The sequence below is a fragment of the Mirounga angustirostris genome, unplaced genomic scaffold, assembly GCF_029215605.1.
Source record: "Mirounga angustirostris isolate CCGP_5_RB_7025 unplaced genomic scaffold, mMirAng1.0.hap1 SCAF_1, whole genome shotgun sequence".
Taxonomy (NCBI): Eukaryota; Metazoa; Chordata; class Mammalia; order Carnivora; family Phocidae; genus Mirounga; species Mirounga angustirostris.
In genome coordinates this window covers 27,115,120-27,137,197 of record NW_026991709.1, presented here as the reverse complement: position 1 = coordinate 27,137,197, position 22,078 = coordinate 27,115,120, and the positions used below count along the sequence as shown (strand labels likewise).

General features: G+C 34.7%; 1 protein-coding gene across 7 annotated transcripts in view; it reads left to right on the top strand.

Moving 5' to 3' along the window:
- The window catches only part of LOC123863282 (uncharacterized), a 691,187-nt gene that overhangs the window by 243,278 nt on the left and 425,831 nt on the right, over window positions 1–22,078 (top strand). Inside the window, exon 4 of one of the 7 annotated variants that reach the window (XR_008504970.2) lies at window positions 18,596–18,792. The exons of the other annotated variants lie outside the window; for them this stretch is intronic. The gene's annotated coding sequence lies outside the window, so the exon portion shown is untranslated. The remainder of the gene's footprint in view (window positions 1–18,595; window positions 18,793–22,078) is intronic. 7 annotated transcript variants of the gene reach the window in all.

Here is a 22,078-nt window from a genome sequence, read left to right as displayed (position 1 = left end):
CTGGGCACAGCAAGCATTCTAAAAGAAGGACTTACAACAGATTGAATCAAAACTGTGGGAAAGGGTGGTGGAATTATCTAGCCATGTTGATCAATGGGAATAGATGTAAAATAGAAATGGGACTACTCTACTTTCAACTTGTGGCTTGAGAAAAATAATTCTGGTCTTTCTATGTGTAATTGGAAAAGTCTTAGAATATGGACATGCATTTCTTGCCTCATTTCCTTTCATGGTAAAATTTTCATGTTTTTTTCCAGCAAAACAGGTTCATAAAGACAAAAGCTCACTATTTTAGGCTGAACCTCAAAAAAGGATCTGGACCTCAGTTGAGTCTAAGTGTTCCAGGGCTCTGCTGTGTTTGGCTAGAAAACTTATTTGATCATTTTACTTAAAGGTGATACAGTCCTTGAAACTTCACTGTCACAAATTCAAGTTTGCAAAAGACTAGCCAGTAGAAAAAGAGCAAACTTACTAAGGATATATGGACACTTGTACTTGTTGGCTGGTCAAAAGTTTTTTTCTCAGTATAATAAACCATTTAGGGAATGCTGTAATTGTTTCGATGACCCTTACAGATTATAAAATCAAAAGAGTGCACATTAATCCTAATGACTATCACCAGATAATTATCACTTGAAATTCCAATCAAGTGGAGAGGAGTCTTGAACTGGTTGGTGGAAATCTCCCTTCTCATGTGATGTTATGGCCTCCCTTCTTACTACTCATGTTGATGATCACCATTTACACGTAAAATAAATCGTAGAACTGTCAATAAGGTTCAAAATAGACAAACATAACTAAAAATGGTAAAACTCTAAAGAACAAACCAGTCACCAGCAAACCAAAGCATTTCACCGGCAGGCACAGATGTATATCCTGGTCCTTTTCAATTGTCTGTTTGTTTTGATTTTAGCAAGTGGCAGTTTACTAGCAAAGATTCAAATGCAGGGTAGAATTGGATAAGATTATTTGTAATATTGCTTCCAGAATTAGCAGTTTAGGATTTCACAAATATAGGATGAAAAGTACCAAATAACTTTGCTGTTTTGTATCCTTTCTGAATTTTGGAAAAGGAGACTTTCTTTTTTTCTTTCTTTTTAAATCAGCAAAAACTAATCAAAGTCCTCTTATAGAGAGCCCTGTACTCAAACTGAGTGATACAAAAGACATAACTTCTTACCTTAAGCAGCTTGCAATCCTACTAGGTAGAAAGCACCTAGAAATAAAAGGAAAGCTTAGAATTGTCAGTTCTAAGGGCCCCAGAAGTGATACAAATGATATACTCTTAGAACTTCAGGAGAGATTAGGGCTCTCTTCTGTGTGGCCTGGAACAATCACAGAAGTTTTTGGAAGAAATGTGTTTTGAGAATGATTCTGAAAGAAAGTGAGCGACAGAAAAACTAACAAAGGCAAAAAATCTCAGCGAACTCTGTATCTTTGTTTCCAATCTCAGGACCATGGGAAAACACACATTTTAGATAGAGAAAATGGACCCACTGAAGATTGGCCCTGGATGTCATAGGAATGATCTATGAGCAAAAAGAAGATTAATATTCATTGCATGTTTCTTCTCTGGCTTGACTTAATCACTCACTTGATGATCCAAATCAAACTGTGCATCCCAATGAATAATTATGTAGGTATAATATAAAATAATAGGGGCACTTTTATATTTGTGGGTGAGTAGAGACATGCTTTCCCATCTTACATAAATCTGTGGGAGGTATCTGCCAACACCTTTTAGAACTTTTCTGATGTAATGTTATTGAGCCCAAACGGGAGAGAAACATGTATAAAATACAGTAAGAAGTAATAACGTGGGTAAAACAAATTTCTTAATTTCCCATTTATCCAGTCCTAAAATCCTGTTCCTTTCCAATTTTCCCTGTCTCACTAAATGGCACAAACATCCCCTGAGTATCTCAAGTGTAAAACCTAGGTGTGATCTTGGATTTCTCTCTTTTTCTGATACCCACATCCTTTCTTTCCATCAGCAGGACCTGCCAACACGATTTTCAGCTCGGTTCCAATATAACGCCTTCTCCCTGCCTCTAGGGCTGCCTCTCTTCCTTGAGCCACTCTCCTCCCTTGTGAAGGCTGTTGCAATAGCTTCTAATTGGTATTTCTCTTTCCATTCTTCTCCCCCTAGAGTTAACTTTCAACACAGTGGTCAAGGTGATTTTTCAAAAGTGTAATTTAGATAGAGCTCTCCAATGGTTTCTCATCAGAAAAAAAAAAAAAAAAAGCCCAACTCCTTACCTTTGCCTACTTGAACCTGCATTATGAGATCTACCTACATTCTAACTTGATCTCCTACCACTCTTCCACTTATGCATCCTGTCCTAGTGATGCTGGCCTTCATGAAGTTTCTCTAAAATGCCATGATTCTTCTAACCTGGGATACTCTTCCACTCAACCTACATGTAACTTTCTTCTTCCTACATTCAGGTCATTACTAAAATATCACTTCCTCAGAAAAGACTTCCTCTGACCTTCCAACCACTACTTCCAAACTCACTCCTCTCTATTTCCTTACCCTGATTTTTTTGTGTGTGTGTCATAGTACTTGTTGATACCTGAGCTTATATATTTATCTATTTGTTTACTGTCTCTTTCCCTAATGTAAGTCCCTTAAGAGCAAATATTACTTCTCTTGCTCATCTCTAGCATCTAGGAAAATGTAGGGCACATAAGAATTATTCTGTAAGTATTTGTTCAATAAATTTATGAAAGAAAGTAAAACATAGTTTGCAAGATTTCATCTAAAGGAGTGAGAAAATCTTGTGTAGCCGGGAAGACTATATTTAAGTTTGAACACATGCTTACCATCTGGCTTTGGGGAAATCACCAAACACCTGAATTTTCTTTTGTGAAAATGAGAATCATGCTACCTATTAGGCTACTTTGTAGAGAGGATTAGAGATAATGAGCATGATGAATGTAAGAGTTGGCCAATAGATAATCACTGGTTAATAACAATAATAATAATAGACATAAGAGTAATAAAAAGTGCCCTGAATTTTAGGCCAGTTTTCTTCACCAAAAAACCATAAAGTGAAAATGCCTACCCTTCAATTCATTATCATGGACTTCTATTAGATTCTTGAATATACACCCTTGGGAAATAGAATAAGAACCATAGTTTAAATAGTTTAAACTCATATGGGGCAAAGCAATGAAAAATATACAAGAGAGGACAATCTTACATTGGAAAAGATATCGATCCAGTGACCTAATGTATCTTTTTATTATTTCTAGTTTGAGTGTGTATGTTTAATTCATAGAAGTCCTTACTGTTTCTTTGTTGGAATACACTTAGATGAAAATTGCACTCCTATCAACAAAATTGGATTTAAAGAAACACACCAAGGATTTCAGTATTGAAAAGTTTTTCTATATAATATATTAAAGTTTATCGACTAGATGAATCGTCCCTTGCACTTTCTGTGAATTATAAAAAGGTGCTCTTTCCTCTGTGCAGATGACACATGCATACTTGCAAGTGTAATTGGAGTCATACTTACCGTTTGGTAAGCAGAGTATGGGCTAGATTTCAGCTTCACTCGTCTCCTTGTGAACCTCTTAAAGGGCACCGCTCAAACAACCACATGCAGGGGTTCTGTAAATATTATATAATAAATACAGTGAGAGAGTAGAATTCTGAATAGAGTGAGCTGAAGATAGGTCATGGTTCCAGCTCAGTTATGCTTTCCTTTAGTGGGAAATTGGAACAGTATGCAGAATAAAGGAGACATACGGTTTCTACAACTATAATTATGTCATATTTAATTGTGGATCACTGATTATTATTAATCCAAACTCTAAAAAAGCACTATGACCCAAGTAGCATGCTTGTCACTATTTTAAGACTAAAAAGTATGTAGTTGAGTTTGTTGCGCTAAGAAGGATAGGATAGGAAAGGGAGGAGTTGATCGGAAACTGAGTTTGAGTAATCCTTGCTTCTGACAGAATGCCTTCAGTGTTCTCTTTAATTCTGTTGATCTTTTCTGAGCACCCACTTCTCTGGTGGCTGCATTAAGGCTGGTCCTTTAAATGACCGAGAGAACAAAAAATTTCAGCTGGAGGGAAGCAACATGAACAAAGGCAGGGATGGAAAAGTGTGAGCCCCTTAAGGGAACAGCAAGCAATCCACTTTGGTGGGAAGGTAGGGAACGTGTGTGGAAAGAAGGGGTTGAGTTGAGGTTTATAAGACTCAAAGGAGTCATGATGTATATACTAGATTTCAGAGGTGTTTTTTTGTTCTGTTTTCCTTTCTTTTTTAAAGTAATATAATTTCCTTTGAAAGCTTTTGAACATGACCAGGTCTATAATTTATAGTGAATGATTTGTCTTATATATGTAGAATGGGCTATTTGAGTCAGGGAAAATAAGGATGGTATTTAGGAGGATATTCTTACGTAGTACCCCAGAGAAGCAATAAGAACTTAACATAAGATAAAAGTGAAGATAATGGGGGTGCCTGGGTGGCTCAGGAGGTTAAACATCTGACTCTTGATTTTGGCTCAGGTCATGATCTCAGGGTCATGAGATAGAGCCCCGCATCTGGCTCTGCACTGGCCTTAGAGCCCACTTAAGATTCTCTCTCCCTCTCCCTCTCCCTCTGCCCCTCCCCCCCCTGCATGCTCTTTCTCTCTCTCTCTCTCTCAAAAAAAAAAAAAAAAAGTGAAGATAATGGAGACAAAGATTTGGCATGACTTATAAACTCAATGGAAGCAAAAATGAAGAAGGAAGGGTAAAAGAGGACTGACATTTTATACCTGAGTAAATGGTGTGATGAATAGATTAAGTAAAGTTAAAAGACATGGCTTAGAACGAAGGGAATTTTTTTTAAAAGATTTTATTTATTTATTTGACAGAGAAAAACACAGTGAGAGGGGGAACACAAGCAGGGGGAGTGGGAGAGGGAGAAGCAGGCTTCCCGCCTAGCAGGGAGCCCGATACGGGGTTTGATCCCAGGACCCCGGGATCATGACCTGAACTGAAGACAGATGCTTAATAACTGAGCCACCCAGGCACCCCAGAACCAAGGGAATTTATAAAATATTTTTTTCTTAAGAATAAAGGCAAGCTGGTATAGAATGTAAGCAAGTTTGAATTTAGATTTATGGTGAATTCTTAACTCCTTTATAACTCTTTAAGATGATATTAATTCTTGTTTATTCATTAAGCTCCAAGATATTTTATATAGCGATATATTTATTCATATATTCCTGTTTTATCTTACTTCATATAATTTAATCAGATTTGATTTGCAAATGTAAGCGAACTCATGCATTTAATCAAGAATAAGTAAAGGCATAACACTGAATTACATCCCCTTAGTGTTGATATTTGAATACCTGTCTCTTTCAGATATCTTGGAAATGTACTTCCCTTTTAACTCTGCCCTTGCAGGATGGTTTACTTTTTAACTTGGTATTTCGAGATAATTTTAGACTCACAGAAATGTTACAAGATAGTACACAGAGTGTCCATATATCCTTGGCCCCAAATCTCCTAATGTTAATATCTTATATAATTATAATACAATTATCAACACCGAGAAATTAACATTGGTATTGCTGATTGATTTAATGCTATTAGTCTCTCAATCATTTTTATTAAAAATATATAGAAAGAAAAATATAAACTTCTATTTATATGCTCTGAGTGTTATTTTAATCTTTTAGCCAATGAGAGCTAATATGATGACCTGCACTCTACACTGTTAACCAGTGATTATGAACACAACCTACTACAAATGATCTTAGCACTCTGTCATGGACTCCTTTTATGCTATTTATTTAGAGTTCCAACAAATAATTTTGACATTTTGACTGACATAAATGTTTGCAAATAATAAAAGTTTAACCAAAAAAACAAAACAAAACAAAACAAAACAAAACAAAACAAAACAAAACAGAGAAAGAAAGAAAGCAAAAGAAAAATTCAACAAACAAACACACTGAGAAAGTATTCCCTGATATAAAATGTCAAGTTTAGTTGTGGCTGGGAACACTATCAAGGAGATGGTTTGGACAGTGGAAACGGAGTAGTAGGCAATTAAGCATTGATGGAAATTCTTTGACATTATTAAAGGCATTATTCATATCCCTGGAGCCTACGAGGAGTGGCCAACAATCTGCAAGGAAAAGGAGATGAGATTTATGTTTGGTGAGGACTTTTATAAACCTCTAATAGAACCTTTCTGAGGTGCTGAGTTTTTGGCCTGGTGTCAATCCATCCCAGTCGGAATTCAGCCTTAGTTCACCACTGGCCCTCATCCACCCAGTTACTCAAGCCAAAAATCCACAATTCATACTTGACCTCTCTTCCTATAATCCTCAAAATCTGATTCATCAACAAGTGCTATTACTTTTACCTCATACATATATTTTTAAGCCATCTCATTCTGTTCATCTCAACTGCTATCACACCAGAGTGTGGCTCTCCCTTCTCCTACCAGAGAAGGTAGAGTAATATTGTAATAGTACCCCAACTGTTCTCTTGGACTTCATCCTTATCCTTCTCTAACCTCTTCCCCATAAAGAAGCCAGATTTATACTTTTAAATCACAAATCTTATCATGTCACTCCTCTTAAAACTTTACAAGGTCTTTCCATTGCACACAGATTGAAAACTTTCTTTAAAAAAAACAAAAGACCCCCAATACTTCTACACAATAGAAGATTATTCAATGCTGAAAAGAAATGAGCTATCAAGTCATGAAAAGACATGGAGGAAACTTGCATATAACTTACTAAGTGAAAGAAAACAATCTGAAAAGGCTGCATGCTGTATGATTCCAACCACTGTATGACATTCTGGAGAAGAAAAAACTATAGAGATAGTAAAAAGATCAGTGGTTTCTGGTGATTAGGGAGGAGGGAGGGATGAATAAGTAGAGCACAGAGGATGTTTAGGGCAGTGAAACTATTCTGTATGATACTATAATGGTGGATAACTGTCATTATATATTTGTCCAAAGCCATAGAATGCTCAACAGGAACAGTGAACCTGAATGGACTTTGGTTTATGATGATGTGTCAAGGTAGGTCCATCAGTTATAAAAAAAAGTACCACTCTGATGAGTAATGTTGATAATGAGGGAAGCTATGCATGTTTGGGCACAGGGGTATATGGGAAATCTCTGCACCTTACACTTAATTTTACTGTGAACCTAAAACTGCTCTAAAATACAGTCTAATTCAAAAAAATGGCCCAACCTTACATTAACTGGCTACTGCTTATCTCTCTAAATTCATCTCCCTTTTGCCCAGAGGGGATCTGCTGCAGTTAGGGTATCCATGGCCCAAGAAACTGAAAGGAGAACTCTGATACCTTCCCACCTCAGGCTTGATTTCCTCCTCTAGCATCTTCATAAAGGTAGTTTTTACTACATAGTATCAAAGCTATAGTAGAGATCAGTGAGGGTACCAAGAGATATTCATTTTACTGTTATTGTCTTAAGTGGGCTTCCCAAGGTCTAGGGTGGATAGTTGTCTAAAGCTCTTAGGGCACATTTGGATGCACATCAGAAACCCCTATTTGGAACATTCTACTCTACTTCCCATGCATCAGGTAATAGATTTTCCTCTCATAGCTGCGCCATCCTCAGTTCGCATTTTGAGGGATCTACTCCACTCGAACTCACTTATGGCATCCACTATCCTTCCAGGTGTTTCCTTGGGCAGTTTCTTTTCATAGTTGGAACTGAACTGCATTGGTCCACAGGCCGTACTCATTCATGCATTCTTTGTACAAACAAACTCTAGAAATTCAAGCAGATGTCAACATTGCAAGAAGTTCTCCTTTGATCTGACGTGAAAGCAGCTAGCTCATCAATGTGTGTCACTTATGTAGTCCAGGCAGGAGTATTTCCATTTTGTCTCCCAACTTCAGCTCTCCAAGAGTCTGAAACCCCATCGCTAAAATTGATGGGGGGACAGGTATAGTGCTCCCCAAAGCCATCTTTGGAAAATCCTCTCGTATCTCCTTATTCTGAGCCTTTTATAGTTTCAGTGAGTCGCCTACATTGAACCTGCTATTAGGAAGTCTGTCTTGAAACTCACTTTGTGATCTAATATCCCTTACATACTGTGTTACCCCAGTAAAACCTTTTAATGGTTGCATCGATATGTACATAAAATGGATAAGATCTTATATAAAGTGACAATTTTGACTATCTGGTTTTAAATTAGGTTTATCAAATTGAACACTTAAGAAACATTTCTGTATATAAAGATTAGTATAGATGTCCCATATCAAAAAACTTTTTAATGGAAACCAAAATATTGAATGCATTTATAAAAGCGCACTCTCAACGTTAAGTAAAAAATTCTATGTGTAAGTGTATTAAGCATTTGTTGAAAGCCTAATTTCATCTTATATCTGGTTAAACATAAATCTCCAGAAGGAATGATCTGTATATTATTCTTTTAAGAGGTGCAAGCTATTTGTTTGGGGAAAACTTCACTAATGAGAGGCCCCGATTAAAAATGTCAACTACAGTACTTTTATGGTAAGTTTAAAGCATGTTGCTCTTAGTCATGTATTTTAATATCTAGCATTTACAGTGCTGTAATGATTTGTCTTTAAGGGGTTGAAAAAGTACAAAGAAATGTGATTAGACATCTCAACAGAAACACCTTGTAATTTAGCTTAATAGTTGTGCTTTATTAATTTCCAAAGTTGTAGCCTTGGCCATAGCTTGTTAATAATGATTCCAACTGCTTATCCAATCTTTAGAGCTTTGCCCCTTTTGGTTTAGTGAACATATTTTATCTTCCCCAAATAGGTCTAATCAGTTAGCTTTTAAAAATTATGAAAAACTTAACGGATTTTTTAATTGACTATTACTCATTATTGTTCAGTAGAAAATAATATCATGTTTATTTGTAACAAAGTAGCAACCTATGTATGTGTGCTATTCAATTCATTCAGTTGTGAGTAAAATACCTGATTCTGTGTTTTTTAATGTGTAGTGTGATGCCCTTAAACTTCTCCATTAAGTACATAAGCACAGAAAAAATTAAATAAAATCTCATTGGTAAATTATTTTGCCATGTGAGTAGGCAAACTCAGGAGCTATAGCTGTTCTTGATAGAGAATGTTAAAATATATTTGTTTTCAGAATCATGTGCCTTACTTGATAACCGGAGTAACCCAAGTTAACACTGGCTTTTAGAAACTTGCTTGTTTCATTAGCTTCTGGGAACAAAATCCAAAAACAAATATCTCAAGTAAGCAGTTTTCAGTTAAGAAGAATAAGAAGGCCTCAATTATTCACCAAATAATGACACGGGGATTATTTTTTGACATTGTTAAGAACTACTGCTTGATACATTGGATTACAATTAATGGTCTCCAAATCTAGGAAAGTTAAAAAAAAATCATATCTCAATATCTCATTCCTGAGAGGCTCTGCCTCAGGAGGTATCCACTGCCCTGGGAATAAATTCAAACTCTTCCCTGTGGCCTTATAAGTCTGTGAGTGGTGAGTTTCTTGCTCTCCTACCCCAGCTAGCCTCAGTCACTCCTCCTCTGCTCTCTGGTCACGCTCTAGAAGTGATGATCTCCTCTTACTGCTTCTAATATACTGAGACTTTCTGCACTGGGTCCTCATACCAGCTATTCTTTATGGTAGAGAAACTATATATTGTTCTTCCCATGTCTGGGTCATTCTCATTTTTCAAACTTCATTTCACATATTGCCTCTGGAGACCTTTCCCCTTGACCTTTTCTGACTATCCTATCTATGTAGGAACTCTTTCTTCTTCTTCTAACTCTCCTTGTTCTCCATCATAACACAAAATCCTCTTTAAAAGTCCTTTAAAAAAGTGATTATTTTTCAAAAAACTTGTAATTACATACTTAGCACCTGGAATGGTGCTAAATAGATATGCAACCAATATTTGTTGAATGTATAAATGTCCTCAGAACCTGGGAAAGCACAAAGGCAGTAAAAAAAATATTAGTTGAATGAATGAATAGATTTAAGACCAAAGGACTACTTGACAGAATATACTGTGAGTTATTTTAGAAATGTCTTGAGAGCAGGCCTCTATTAAATGATTCACATCCCCAAAGAACAGTTGCCAATTTATTGCAAGTTTACATTGTTTATCATATTAAACTTTCAAACTGTATATACCTTTTTTTGTCTGATTCTATGAAAGAATTAATGGTCTTTAGAAATATATTCTGAAGTATATTGGGTTTTGATAGCAAAGATTATAATACTATAAATATCTCAATTGTATTTTTATTTTATTTTAAAATTTTTTTAAAGATTTATTTATTTATATTGGAGAGAGAGAGTGCATGTGAGTGGGGAAAGGGGCAGACAGAGAGGGAGAGGGAGAGAATCTCAAGCAGACTCCCCACTGAGCGCTGAGCCCAACACAGGGCTCAGTCTCACCACCCTGAGATCATGACCTGAGCCAAAATCAAGAGTCTGGCGCTTAACCGACTGAGCCACCCAGGCACCCCATCAATTGTATTTTTTAAATTATTAAGTAGAAATTGAGAAGTATGAGCCAGTGTACTGGGCTCCTAGCAATAGATTTGAACCTGAGATTTTGCTTTGAGAAATAATATTGACTAAGATATATTTTTTCCCCAAAACCACAATGACACATATTTTCTTTTATTAGAGAACAGCATAGCTGATAGATGGGGTTTCACCTACAGTCCAGATCAATAATGAAAGCATATAAAGTATTCATTGCTTACTAAGACATATTATAAGCACATTATAGCCATATTTAGTATGGGCCTATAATCTTGTGACATGTGAAATATTATATATAAAATTTTGACATTTAAAAAATATATTTTTATGGGCGCCTGGGTGGCTCAGTCGGTTAAGCGACTGCCTTCGGCTCAGGTCATGATCCTGGAGTCCCGGGATCGAGTCCCACATCGGGCTCCCTGCTCGGCAGGGAGTCTGCTTCTCCCTCTGACCCTCCCCCCTCTCATGTGCTCTCTCTCTCAAATAAATAAATAAAATCTTTAAAAAATATATATATATATTTTTTTTATGATTTCTTTTTGAGATTTAGTAATTTAAGCTCATTACTTTTACCAGAATGTAATGCATCCAATGGAAACCTGATGGTAATTTATATTGATTAGTTTTCTTCAAAATTCCCTTCAATATAGAAAGCATTATGTATTGTATCATTTGATAAATGAAAACTGAACTTCCATGAACAAATTTAAATGTAAAAAGAAAAAAATTACAGTTTATCCCTATTTGTTTTTCAAATGTTAAATAAAAACAAAATAAGGAAATATAGCTAATGATTCTGATCTTCCTTTAGGAGGTCCTGCATTCCAGACAAATTTGGATAGAATATGAAGGATGAACCCATTTCTGAATTTTCGGGAAGTTAATCTCTCATTTAGAAGGAAAAATGATGGAGTTGAATGCAAAACTTAAAATAGGGGCACCTGTGTGGCTCAGTTGGTTAAGCGTCTGACTCTTGATTTAGGCTTAGGTAATGATCTCAAGGTTGTGAGATCAAGCCCCGAGTCAGGCTCTGCACTGGGCATGGAGCCTACTTAAAATTTAGTCTCTCTTTCTCTCTCTCTTAAAACAAAAACAAAAACAAAAAAACCCCAAAAAACTTAAAATACCACAATACCATGTCGGGAATGCAAGTTTAAAAGCTATAGTTTTTAGGAACTCCCTGGGTATCTTTAGAAACATTTAAAAAGAACATGACAGTTAAAATAAAAACTAATAAACATATACAAATCAGCACATGAGGTTTTTTAGTTCACTTGCCTGTGCTTAAAATTGAAAGTGATATCCATCTTCCTTTTAAGTTTTGGCCTCCCTACTTGAAATGACTATTCTGCTTTTTTAAGTGATTGTATTACGAATGACCCAAGCTAACCTTTACTCTGAAATGCCTCTGTCTGTCATAGTCCATCCTGGTGTCTTCTGAGTTGCTGTCAGAGGCTTGGCCTGCCTGTCTTTGACCTCTGCATCCCAAATTTACTCTACGTTTACTGGGGCCCAGAGCATGATTTGTGCAAATCATCTGTGAGTGTCGTGCTTGCTCAGTCTGAACAGGGTAGCCTGGCAGGTAGACCAGAGAGCAGGGAAATGGGGTTAGATGCTCTCAGTGGTGGAAGGCATTGGAAACAGGAAAACAAAACTGTACAGTAGTCTGAAGGCCACTAAAGGCCATCAGAAATTGAGTAATGGAAGTAAAGAAGAGTGTCTTCTAGGCAGTGACAGTATGTTTGGAGACTCTGACATTGGGTTCATTGGCCTATGCTTATTTTTGCAGGGAATATAGCACTAAACACACCCCTTTCTGTTCAGAAACATTTAAGGCCCCTTAGAACATATGGGAGTACCCTCATATCTCATCTCAAAGCTTACTTATAGGCTGTGTTTGAGGAGAGCTCAGTCCTAGGAACTACTTCTTGTCACTAGAAGGGGAATTCACTAACAACAGTTACAATATTGAATGGTGACAGAGAAGCATGTCCTCAGTTTTGCAGAAAGAATGAAATATTGACACTAAATTTGAAATCTATTTTTCCTTTTTTTTTAAAGATTTTATTTATTTATTTGAGAGAGAATGAGATAGAGAGAGAGCACATGAGGGGGGGAGGGTCAGAGGGAGAAGCAGACTCCCCGCCGAGCAGGGAGCCCGATGCGGGACTCGAACCAGGGACTCCAGGATCATGACCTGAGCCGAAGGCAGTCACCCAACCAACTGAGCCACACGGGCGCCCAAAATCTATTTTTCTAAGTGGAGAAAACTTTTCCAAACTCCAAAATTTCAAGATCATGCCATTTGCATAAATGACATAGTCTTTTTTAGTGAAACAATCAAGAGGGATTTGATTTAAATTTGAATTATCCCTCTTATATGGAAGGGACAGAATGCATTTGACTAGCACACGTATTTTAAAGATTATATCGGAGATAATTGTAAGTTGTGCTCTTCTTGAGGATATCCATTTACTGTATGTTTGCGGAAATCAGAAGACTATGTAAATTGAAATGCTTAAACCTGATGCGAAAAAGGAAAATATCCTCATTTATAAAATCAAGAGAAAATAATTCATTCAACTACCATTAATGTTGGTGCACAGTGGTTTAGCTTGTGCTTTCAAGTAATTTATAAACATGAAGATGATCTTAGTCTTGATATTTAAAAGTAATTGAAGCGATGATTCTATTATGGGTAAATGGAGTACACAGTGGATGTATTTCTTTTGTTTACTGAGCTGTGCTTTGTGCAAGAAAACTCCTAGAAGCAGAGATCTTGATAATTTTGAGGCCAGAAAAGATCGATTAGAAAAAAAGTCATTTATTGAGACATGAGAGGATGGTGACATTTGAAATAAGGATTTCCTATGTTAATTTCAAGGCAGAATTTTTGGTATGTGCAGTTTTTTTCTCGAAATATCAAAATGGCTCTATAATAATGTTTTGTTCACATTAGAGACAATGTGGACAGAATCTTTCCTTGTGAGGTTTTTACTGTTTAAAAAAAATGATTTTTTTTTTTTTAATGCAACTTTGACAAAAACAGTCCTCTTATCTTTGGTTAGATTCTACACTGCAAAACCAGTTTAGGTATGTTTGGTTTAAATGACCATGTACACTAATTAGAAAGAAAACAGTTCGCCAGGAGCTATATCAAATACAGCCCTGCAAATGGTATGAGCTTTTCCCAAGGATCCATATTGTCCTTGGACTTGGCTGTTGTATTATACTTTAAATGGAATTGATTGTGTGGTTGTAATGAAAGTAACAGATTGATTTCTATCCAGTGTTACAAAGAGTAAATAGAAAAATGTTCCTGCCTTGACCTGCATTCATAACCAATGGGATTTGCTGGCTTTAGACCCAATCCTTAATAAGAGATAAGATGCAAATGTAATAAAACCGGCTTCTAAGTTTAAGGATCTTTTCAATGCTCATCAAAGATGTTTCTTGCTGCATTTAGATGTGTTTGTATTGATTAGATCACAATCACATAGGAAATGTTACTTTCTTTAAACGCTATTCATAACTTATCATGTAATTAGCATTCATATGTGGCTTTATAAACATATTAAGATTATTGAAGTGGGGGTTATGACACAGTGGTATACATTTTAATTGTCCTTAAAACTGAATTGCCTTTTTTAGTTATTTAAGTAAATGATGATTGTTTAAGTCCGGATCTATTTGACTATTTTTGGTTAACAAACAGTTTTGGCTGTGGAGTAAATTTTTAAAGGTGTAACATTAGTATAAGGTAGTAGTATTTCTTCTGAAGGACTGTTTCTGTTGCATATTCATTCAGAATTATCCTTGTGTTATTTATTAAGATATGAAATACTTGTTTCCAATAGTGAACTGTTAGCTTTTTTCCTCCATTGTGATCATGTAGAAGATAGTCATGCATGAGTACTATAATTAGATTTTCTTTTACTCTAGTATTCAGGATTTTATGAGCATTTTCCCCTATTCACCCTTCAGTAAATAAAACTCAGGCCGACAAAACAAGGAATCTAAATATGAAATACAGTTGGTAACTTACTTTGCTATAAATGAAGGAACGCAAAAAAAAAAAAAATCTAACAATTCATTTGTAAGCAACAGTTTCTTCACACATTATGTGACTTTTTTGGGATTTGTTTTATGTTTTGGGTAAAACAGTTCAGTATAATGATGCCTAGATGAGACAAAACAAAACATAACAAAATTTAAAAAAAACAAGAACTAACACATTTGACTGCCTATGTTTCTCAGTTGTAGCTTCCAAGAGCGCTCTATTCTTCCAGCCGACTTGATACCCTGCAGGTTCTGGTAGACAATTCACAGGAAAGGCTTAGACATCGAGCTTGCATGCTTCTTGACTCCATTTTAAACCTTTTGTTCACACCAGGGTGGCATTTTTTCACACCGCATGTGGCAGTTTTGACTCCTATCCAACTTGTCTTATAAAATCAAAGTCTGTGATTTTTTACATTCACAGGGCTGCTTCCCGAACTGCTACTGCTGTTTGTGTCTTTCCTAGTGATTGGTGCAGAAGTTTATAGCAAAATGTGTTTTAGGGAGGGGGAGGAAGATGAAAGCGATATGAAAAACGTTCTGCCCTGAAACACAGGAAATACATTTTAAATAAGACGGATTGACTCTGTAAAGACCGTACATGAAAATCCAATATACTTACCCCTATGTTTGTTATTTTTTTGTGACACTGTGCTGAATACACAGCTTAATTAAAAAAAAATATATAACGATATCACTTTCAAGTTGAATGATGTTATTAAAAAAAAAAAAAAAGCCTGTCATGTAATTGCAAAAGAAAATCTCATCCTCAGACTAATAGAATTATTTTCCTATAAAAATATATAATATTCAGGTAGTGCAAATGAATTTTGCTTTTAGATATGATCATGCAACATACCCCATTTTATTTTCAGTTCAACCATGCATAAAATAAAACCTATTATTTGAAAAATTTCTACTGTGGACATTTAAATAATTTCTGTATCAACTTCTTCATTCTTAAAGTTTTCTTCTTTCCCCTATGTTTAATTAAAAATATCACTTTAATCCTCATTAATTTCATTCATATGTTGTAATAATAAATCACACAGGTTATTTCAAATAAGTGATATAAAGCAATAATTATGAAACAAGAACAGAAGTGGAAAATTTTATCAAATGCAAAAGGTCTGTGCATTGGCATGTTTCTACAGAGTAAATATGAGCAATGATATAAAAACTACAAATGGAAAATCTCTGTAGATGATCTGGCAATAATAAATGTATACATATTTTTATATTTTCACTTTAAAATTCTTATATTGTTTAAAGATTATCTCTTATTTGTATTAACAAAAACATGTAAAAGAACATTTTAAAGTATTCCCTACTAAGTGATTTATTTCAGCATTTTTTTTTAGGGGGTATAGGGAAAGATTTCTATTTCAATCAACAGATAATAATTATATGATTTCTTATATTTTCTGAAGTTTTAGAATAGTTGATTTGTTATTTTTAGATTACTGGGTTTTTTTGAACAGTAACCATTCAATCACAGCATAAAGAGAAATGAAAACTCGGTTAATAGAAGCAAATGTTTAATGTAGTAATAAGTGTTTGTTAACAGTGTTAACCAATTTAAGATGAAAGAATCTGATTGCATATTTTATAAAATTTTTAGCTACAAAGCCAACTTAAATAAGCAAAATCATTTTAGTTAATATAAGTCTTATATTTGATATATAGAAAAGAACCATATTATTGTGCTTTAAATATATATATGAAAGAAAAAGTGTAGATTATGATTTTTTATGCCTTCTTCCACAAAATACCTACATAAATTCATTGTATCTGAATTATTCATTACAATATTTGAAATATGAAATGAATCCATTATATTGAGAAAGACCTCAATTTAGAATTTGGATTTTTTTCACTTTCTGGAATAACAAACCATGATTGACAAGAACATAGCAGAAAAATAGCACTTTGTTGTAAGTTCTGTAACAGTAGATGTACTAGCAGACAGAGAACAACCGCTCGCTTACTTTTCCTTTTGCAAATAGAACACTACTTCAACTACAACTCCTATGAAGTATTTGAAAATAAAGCAAGAGACATTTTTTCTCAGGAATAACAAAATCAAAATGGTTAATGTAAACAAAACTCCATTTAAAACAAATGAAATGCAATAGATTTTATAGTCTGGAATTTTCTTATGATGTATAGATGTTTATCAAGTACAATTTTTTGCCCATCTTTGAGTTAATTTAAAATCTGACTTCATTAGAAAGAGAAAGAAAAAATTATTTATATGTGAATACAAAAATTCCATAAAGATCAAATAAAAGCCCTGTCATGTAAAACAAAACAAACAATTGAAAGCAAGTAAAATATCCAAATAAACACATACCTACCTAATTGAAGGTTAGTATTAAGCCCTCATATAAAACTAAACAGCATCTGGAAATCTAGCAAACCATTTGAGATTAAGAATATGAAAGACAAAAAAAAAAATCATTATCTAAAGAAATGTAAGTTAAGTTTATGAAATAAAATTTACCTACTTTTGCAGCTCATATGTTTGTTGAAAAAAAGTATGACTTTATTTCATGTGCATGCCAAAGAATGTAGAAATATATTTAACCCATCATTTTTCATTCTCTAGTATAGAAAACCCCAACTTTTATTGCTTTAAGTTTCTTATTTCCTACCCTCCCCACCTACTCCCTCTGCTTCTTCAGACTGTCTTCTGTCCAGCATCTCTTCTATTTGAGGTGAGCCAAATAAGACCCCCAAACAGACACACAAAATAACCACCACCCAGCTGAAGAGAAACAGGTTTTCTGCCTTTGGCCTGTCCTTATATGTTAATAAAATCAGCTCCTGCATTCTGCCACCAAATTCAGCTTGGAAGTAATCCTCTTCTTAAGGCTGGATAAAAAGAGTACTCATTGTGAATTATGTTTCATCTGTCACAATAACCTTCTTTATTCTGTCATGGACCTCCCCTTTGCCTGTGGCAATTAGAGAAAATAGGTATGCCTTGAAGTATGACATAGTGGTTTTTTTAAAACAAAACAAAACAAAACTGATGACACACAGACAATGCTTGCTAAGCAGGATACTGAAGATCAGCTTATGAGGCATTTTGAAGTGGCTCTGAATTTTTTTTAAGTAAAAGAATACATTTTAAGAATGAGCAGGTGGTATAGTTGCCATTGGTTATTGTTAACATCAGTTACTGAGGACAAGCAGTGAATTGTATTAAAAATGAAATGTAAACAATGTATTTTCATATTGCATACTTTCTAATTAAATCATGTCATAAGATACATATCATAAATATATGGTATTTGTTTAACATACCAAATCACAGTAGTAAATTTATATGCCTTAAAGTATATTTCAATACTCCCGACTAACATTTTTACAAATTTTTAAAAGGGGAAAAACAAAGAAAATTTTTCCCATTCACAGAGTTTATCAAACATTTTGTTTAACTTAAAATCAATGTGATTATTTGATTTACTTACTCTTACAAATCACTGAAATTACCTTGAGGCAGTTCAAGTTCACCTTTCTGGAATTAAATCTGTTAAATGATAGACATCATCTAATCATCGTCTTGAAAAGATATCTCAACTTTTTGGCTTAACAGGGTACATTGATACCACGTGTATTCACGAATAAGTTAAGCTAGAAGAGCTTAAAAAGCTACAAAAGAAAAAGAAAAAAAACAAACCATAGTTGGCAGAAAAGAAAGTACTCCTTCTAATAGCAAAAGAAAGTCACTGCTGATGAATTAACTCAAATAGTCATCATAACAGTTGGATAAGATAACAGCATATAAATAATTTAAGCTAACAGGAAATTCATAAAGTCTGAAGAAAAAATTCTTGAGACTAAAGGAAAACCTTTTGGCCCACAGCACAGGTTGGGCACAAAAGTGCTTGCTAAGCTATCTATTTCACACATGCAACGACAGAAGGTTCGATATTCATTCGATCGATGAGTGAAAAGGCACAATGGCAAAATCAGACAGACTTCTTTTCAAATACAGATCTCCAATGTCCTCTACAGTCTACAGATGCACGGCTGGTGGCGTGGCTCAGACGGAGCAAGGGTTACATCAAGACTGTTCTCTGGACCGTGCAAACAGTCTAGATCAATGACCTGCAGCATCATGCCCTTTGAAGAAGAGGCAAATTCGGTCACGATGAAGAAAAATCAAGGCGTACCCCTTTTAACAATAGGGAGCAGCTCGAGGCTGCAAAGAGGTAAGCAGGGGTAAGAAGAAACCGGCATCTGCTTCCATGGTTACAGGCCAACTATGAGAACCTTGCTTTTCAAGGGAGTCTGTTCTCAGGCTCCCTCACGGGGTATGCCATGCATTATAAGCAAAGGCAGGTTGAGCTGAAATCCACATAGTTATTTCAGAGTAAAATGATACGGAGCACATAGTGGCAGAAAAAAAAGTCACATGACTGTTAAGAACCTGACTTGGGCTATTTCAGAATAGAATTCTTTCCCCCCTCTATGCCAGTTTAAATAAAGACAGTGAATTTGTGTAAAACAAACAGCGATGAGAAACATGATTTTCATTTCTCAGGCTCTTGTGTGAGAAGAGGTCAAGGGTCAAGATAATACCCACCTCCCCATGGCAGGACCACGTACAGTACAGTCCTGTTTCTATAGCTTTATTATGGATATCATTTAGAAATAGTTCCCATTTTTTTTTTTGCTGGACTATGACACTGAATATATGTTCTTGTGAATCTCTCTCTCTGACCTGATTCTCTTTGATTTCCTGCCCTGGATTTTCCCATGTTTATGTTTATTTCTGTGTTTAGATCTCATGAGGAAGGGTAGGAGATTTGGTGAGAAACTTCTTTGGTGTCGTGTTACTGTTCTAAGCAAGTGTGGGGTTTCCTCTGTCTTTTGTAATAGTCAAAATTCAATCTATGTCAAAACCATTGGCCTCCAACAATAGTTCTGTTTCTAATTCATGCATTTATATTTTATTTGTTGCTTGGCTACTTCAATGAATCTGTAGACTCAAATAAAAAAGTTTTTTTTTTTCCCTTTCTGCGAGATATTTAGTTGTTAAGTTGGCTCTTGTAATGTGACATACTAGCAGCTGATGCTACTTGAATAAAAATTTGAACAAATCTAAAATGTAGCATATTCTGTATTATTGAGGATAGTTCTATAATAACCACACAAAATGCAGATACGTGAATAATTAACATAGATAAGACATCCCCCTAACAATGTACCGTAACTAAATATTGGAAGAACTCACATTTGTTACCTTCCAGTGACGTACAGTTAACTATAGATCTTTGCAATCTATCCTTTGAGAAATTTTTGTTTGCAAATTGTTAAAATTAGAGGATGAAAGAGGAAGGAATGCTCTAAAGGGCAAGGCATAAAACAACTTTCATTAAATTTATTATTCAGAAGCTTTGTATAGTACTATAAATGAGCACTGTATGGTCTGGTGGTATGGAGATACTCATTTTAAATACTTACCTTGAAGGGAAATTATCTTGTAGCTTTACAAAGACAATTAAGTGTTGGTGGCCATGAATAGCCACAATTTTATACTCTTAATTAAGAAATCAGAGGGTAATTTTCTGGCGTGTTCCTCCATACTGATCCCGTGTTTTGAGCTAGGTTCATGGCTAAACATATGCATGCGGTTTTATTTCTTTCGATGTGTTGAGATACATTAATTTCTATGCTTGGATGGTGAGAAAAGCGCATGGGGTAAAAAAATGAACTACTGTGGTATCACTATTTTACTATAGTAATTCACACACTGTTATAAGTAATGAACGTATTATCTAAAAGGATGTTATAGTTGTTTTTTTTTTTTTTAATAATTTACTCACTGCTAAGATAATTCAACATCAGAGTTTCTTTGATATACCAACAGATCATACTGGCTGGCAAAGGTCAAGTGCCAGTTATTTCTTCAGTGGAAAAATCTACCTGTCAATTCTCCAAAGGAAAGCAAAACAAAAGCAAATGCACTAAGGTTTACATATTGCATGATAACTCAAATTGTAGTTAAAAAAAAATGAGACTTTGCATGAAATCTGTTGCAAAATAGCTGGGTTTTTTTTTTCAGTTAACATTTAGCCATTAATCTTGCTCTTTTGTTTTTCAAAACATACTCAGTTTTATGAATATTTATGTGTGAACATAAATTACTCTAACTTGCTAAATGTGGATATATGTAAACACTTGGAGACATTGTCATGGAATCAGATTGATAGTTATTAAAACACTATTATTTTAACACATTAATATGCAGATAGGACACTTCATACTGAGTATTTAGGGGAGAAATGACAGCTTCTTTTCTTAAAAAAGATTCTCTATATCTGAAGTACTCAATAGCTCAGTAATATGTCCATACTACATGGAGTTTGCAACAAAAACTCTGCTCATTTATCAAGATGTGTTGGACTTAAATATTCCTTAGAATTAAATTTTAGAACAATTAGTGTATTTTGCCTTTCTTACTGCAAAATCAAAAAAAGAAAAACTAAATTTGCCTTACCTAATGGAGCATTTAAAATAAAAAGACTGAAATTTTCCAGTGCTTTAGTGTCTCATAGTGCTTTGAATATAGTAGATGCTCAATAAAATGTCTAACAAATGAATAAACCTGCAATTGCACTAATGAAACAATTATCTAAACATAATCTGGTCTCATAAAAGACAGGACAGAATCTCCTCTACTTACTCATGGATCTTTTTTTTACCTTTTTGTTTTGATCTTTCTACACAAATAAGTACCTTTTATCAGTAAACTGTGATTCCTGAATGCCTGCTATGTGTCCAATGAGACTAGAAGTGAATAACCAGAGCCACAGTTCCCAAATGAGATTCTAAAAAACACTATTATTCTAAAAGATGTTACTTTGGTGTTCTGGGACCAAAAACAAAACAAAACAAAAACAAAAACAAAAACAAAAACAAAAACAAAAGCCCTGGAGTCAAATCCGTATGAGAGAGATGCTATATTAAACAATGTTAAGTGGATTGTTCATATGCAATACTTTCTGGGGCAATCAAAAATTAATGTATATAGTGTATCCCTAAGAGGGGCATATTTTCCAAAGTTACTTAATTTTTTCATGAATACTTATGAACTTATATGGATGTATGCATTTAATCAACTTCCCCATAAAATATTTATTAATTTAATACGGCCTAATTTCAATGATGTGCTGAAGCTAGCTTAGCTAAAACCATCTTGGATGAGCTCATTGTAATGATTCCTTTCTAAATTCCATCTTAAAGAGATATCCTTCTCTTGGCTTGAAATTGGATATAGCAGAAGTATTTGCACCGTAGAAATCGGCCAATACTGCAAATTAGGGCCTTTTTAATCTTTTTTTTAGAAGCTGTTGTTAAGCATCCACCAGCACACTATTGCCTAATTTCCTCTCTGAATCCGTCTTTGTAGGTAAATTATAACCAGTAACAGGTCAATAAGTTTAGAAGTTTTCTATTCATCAACCTGTTTAAAATACAAAACTATTTAAATTA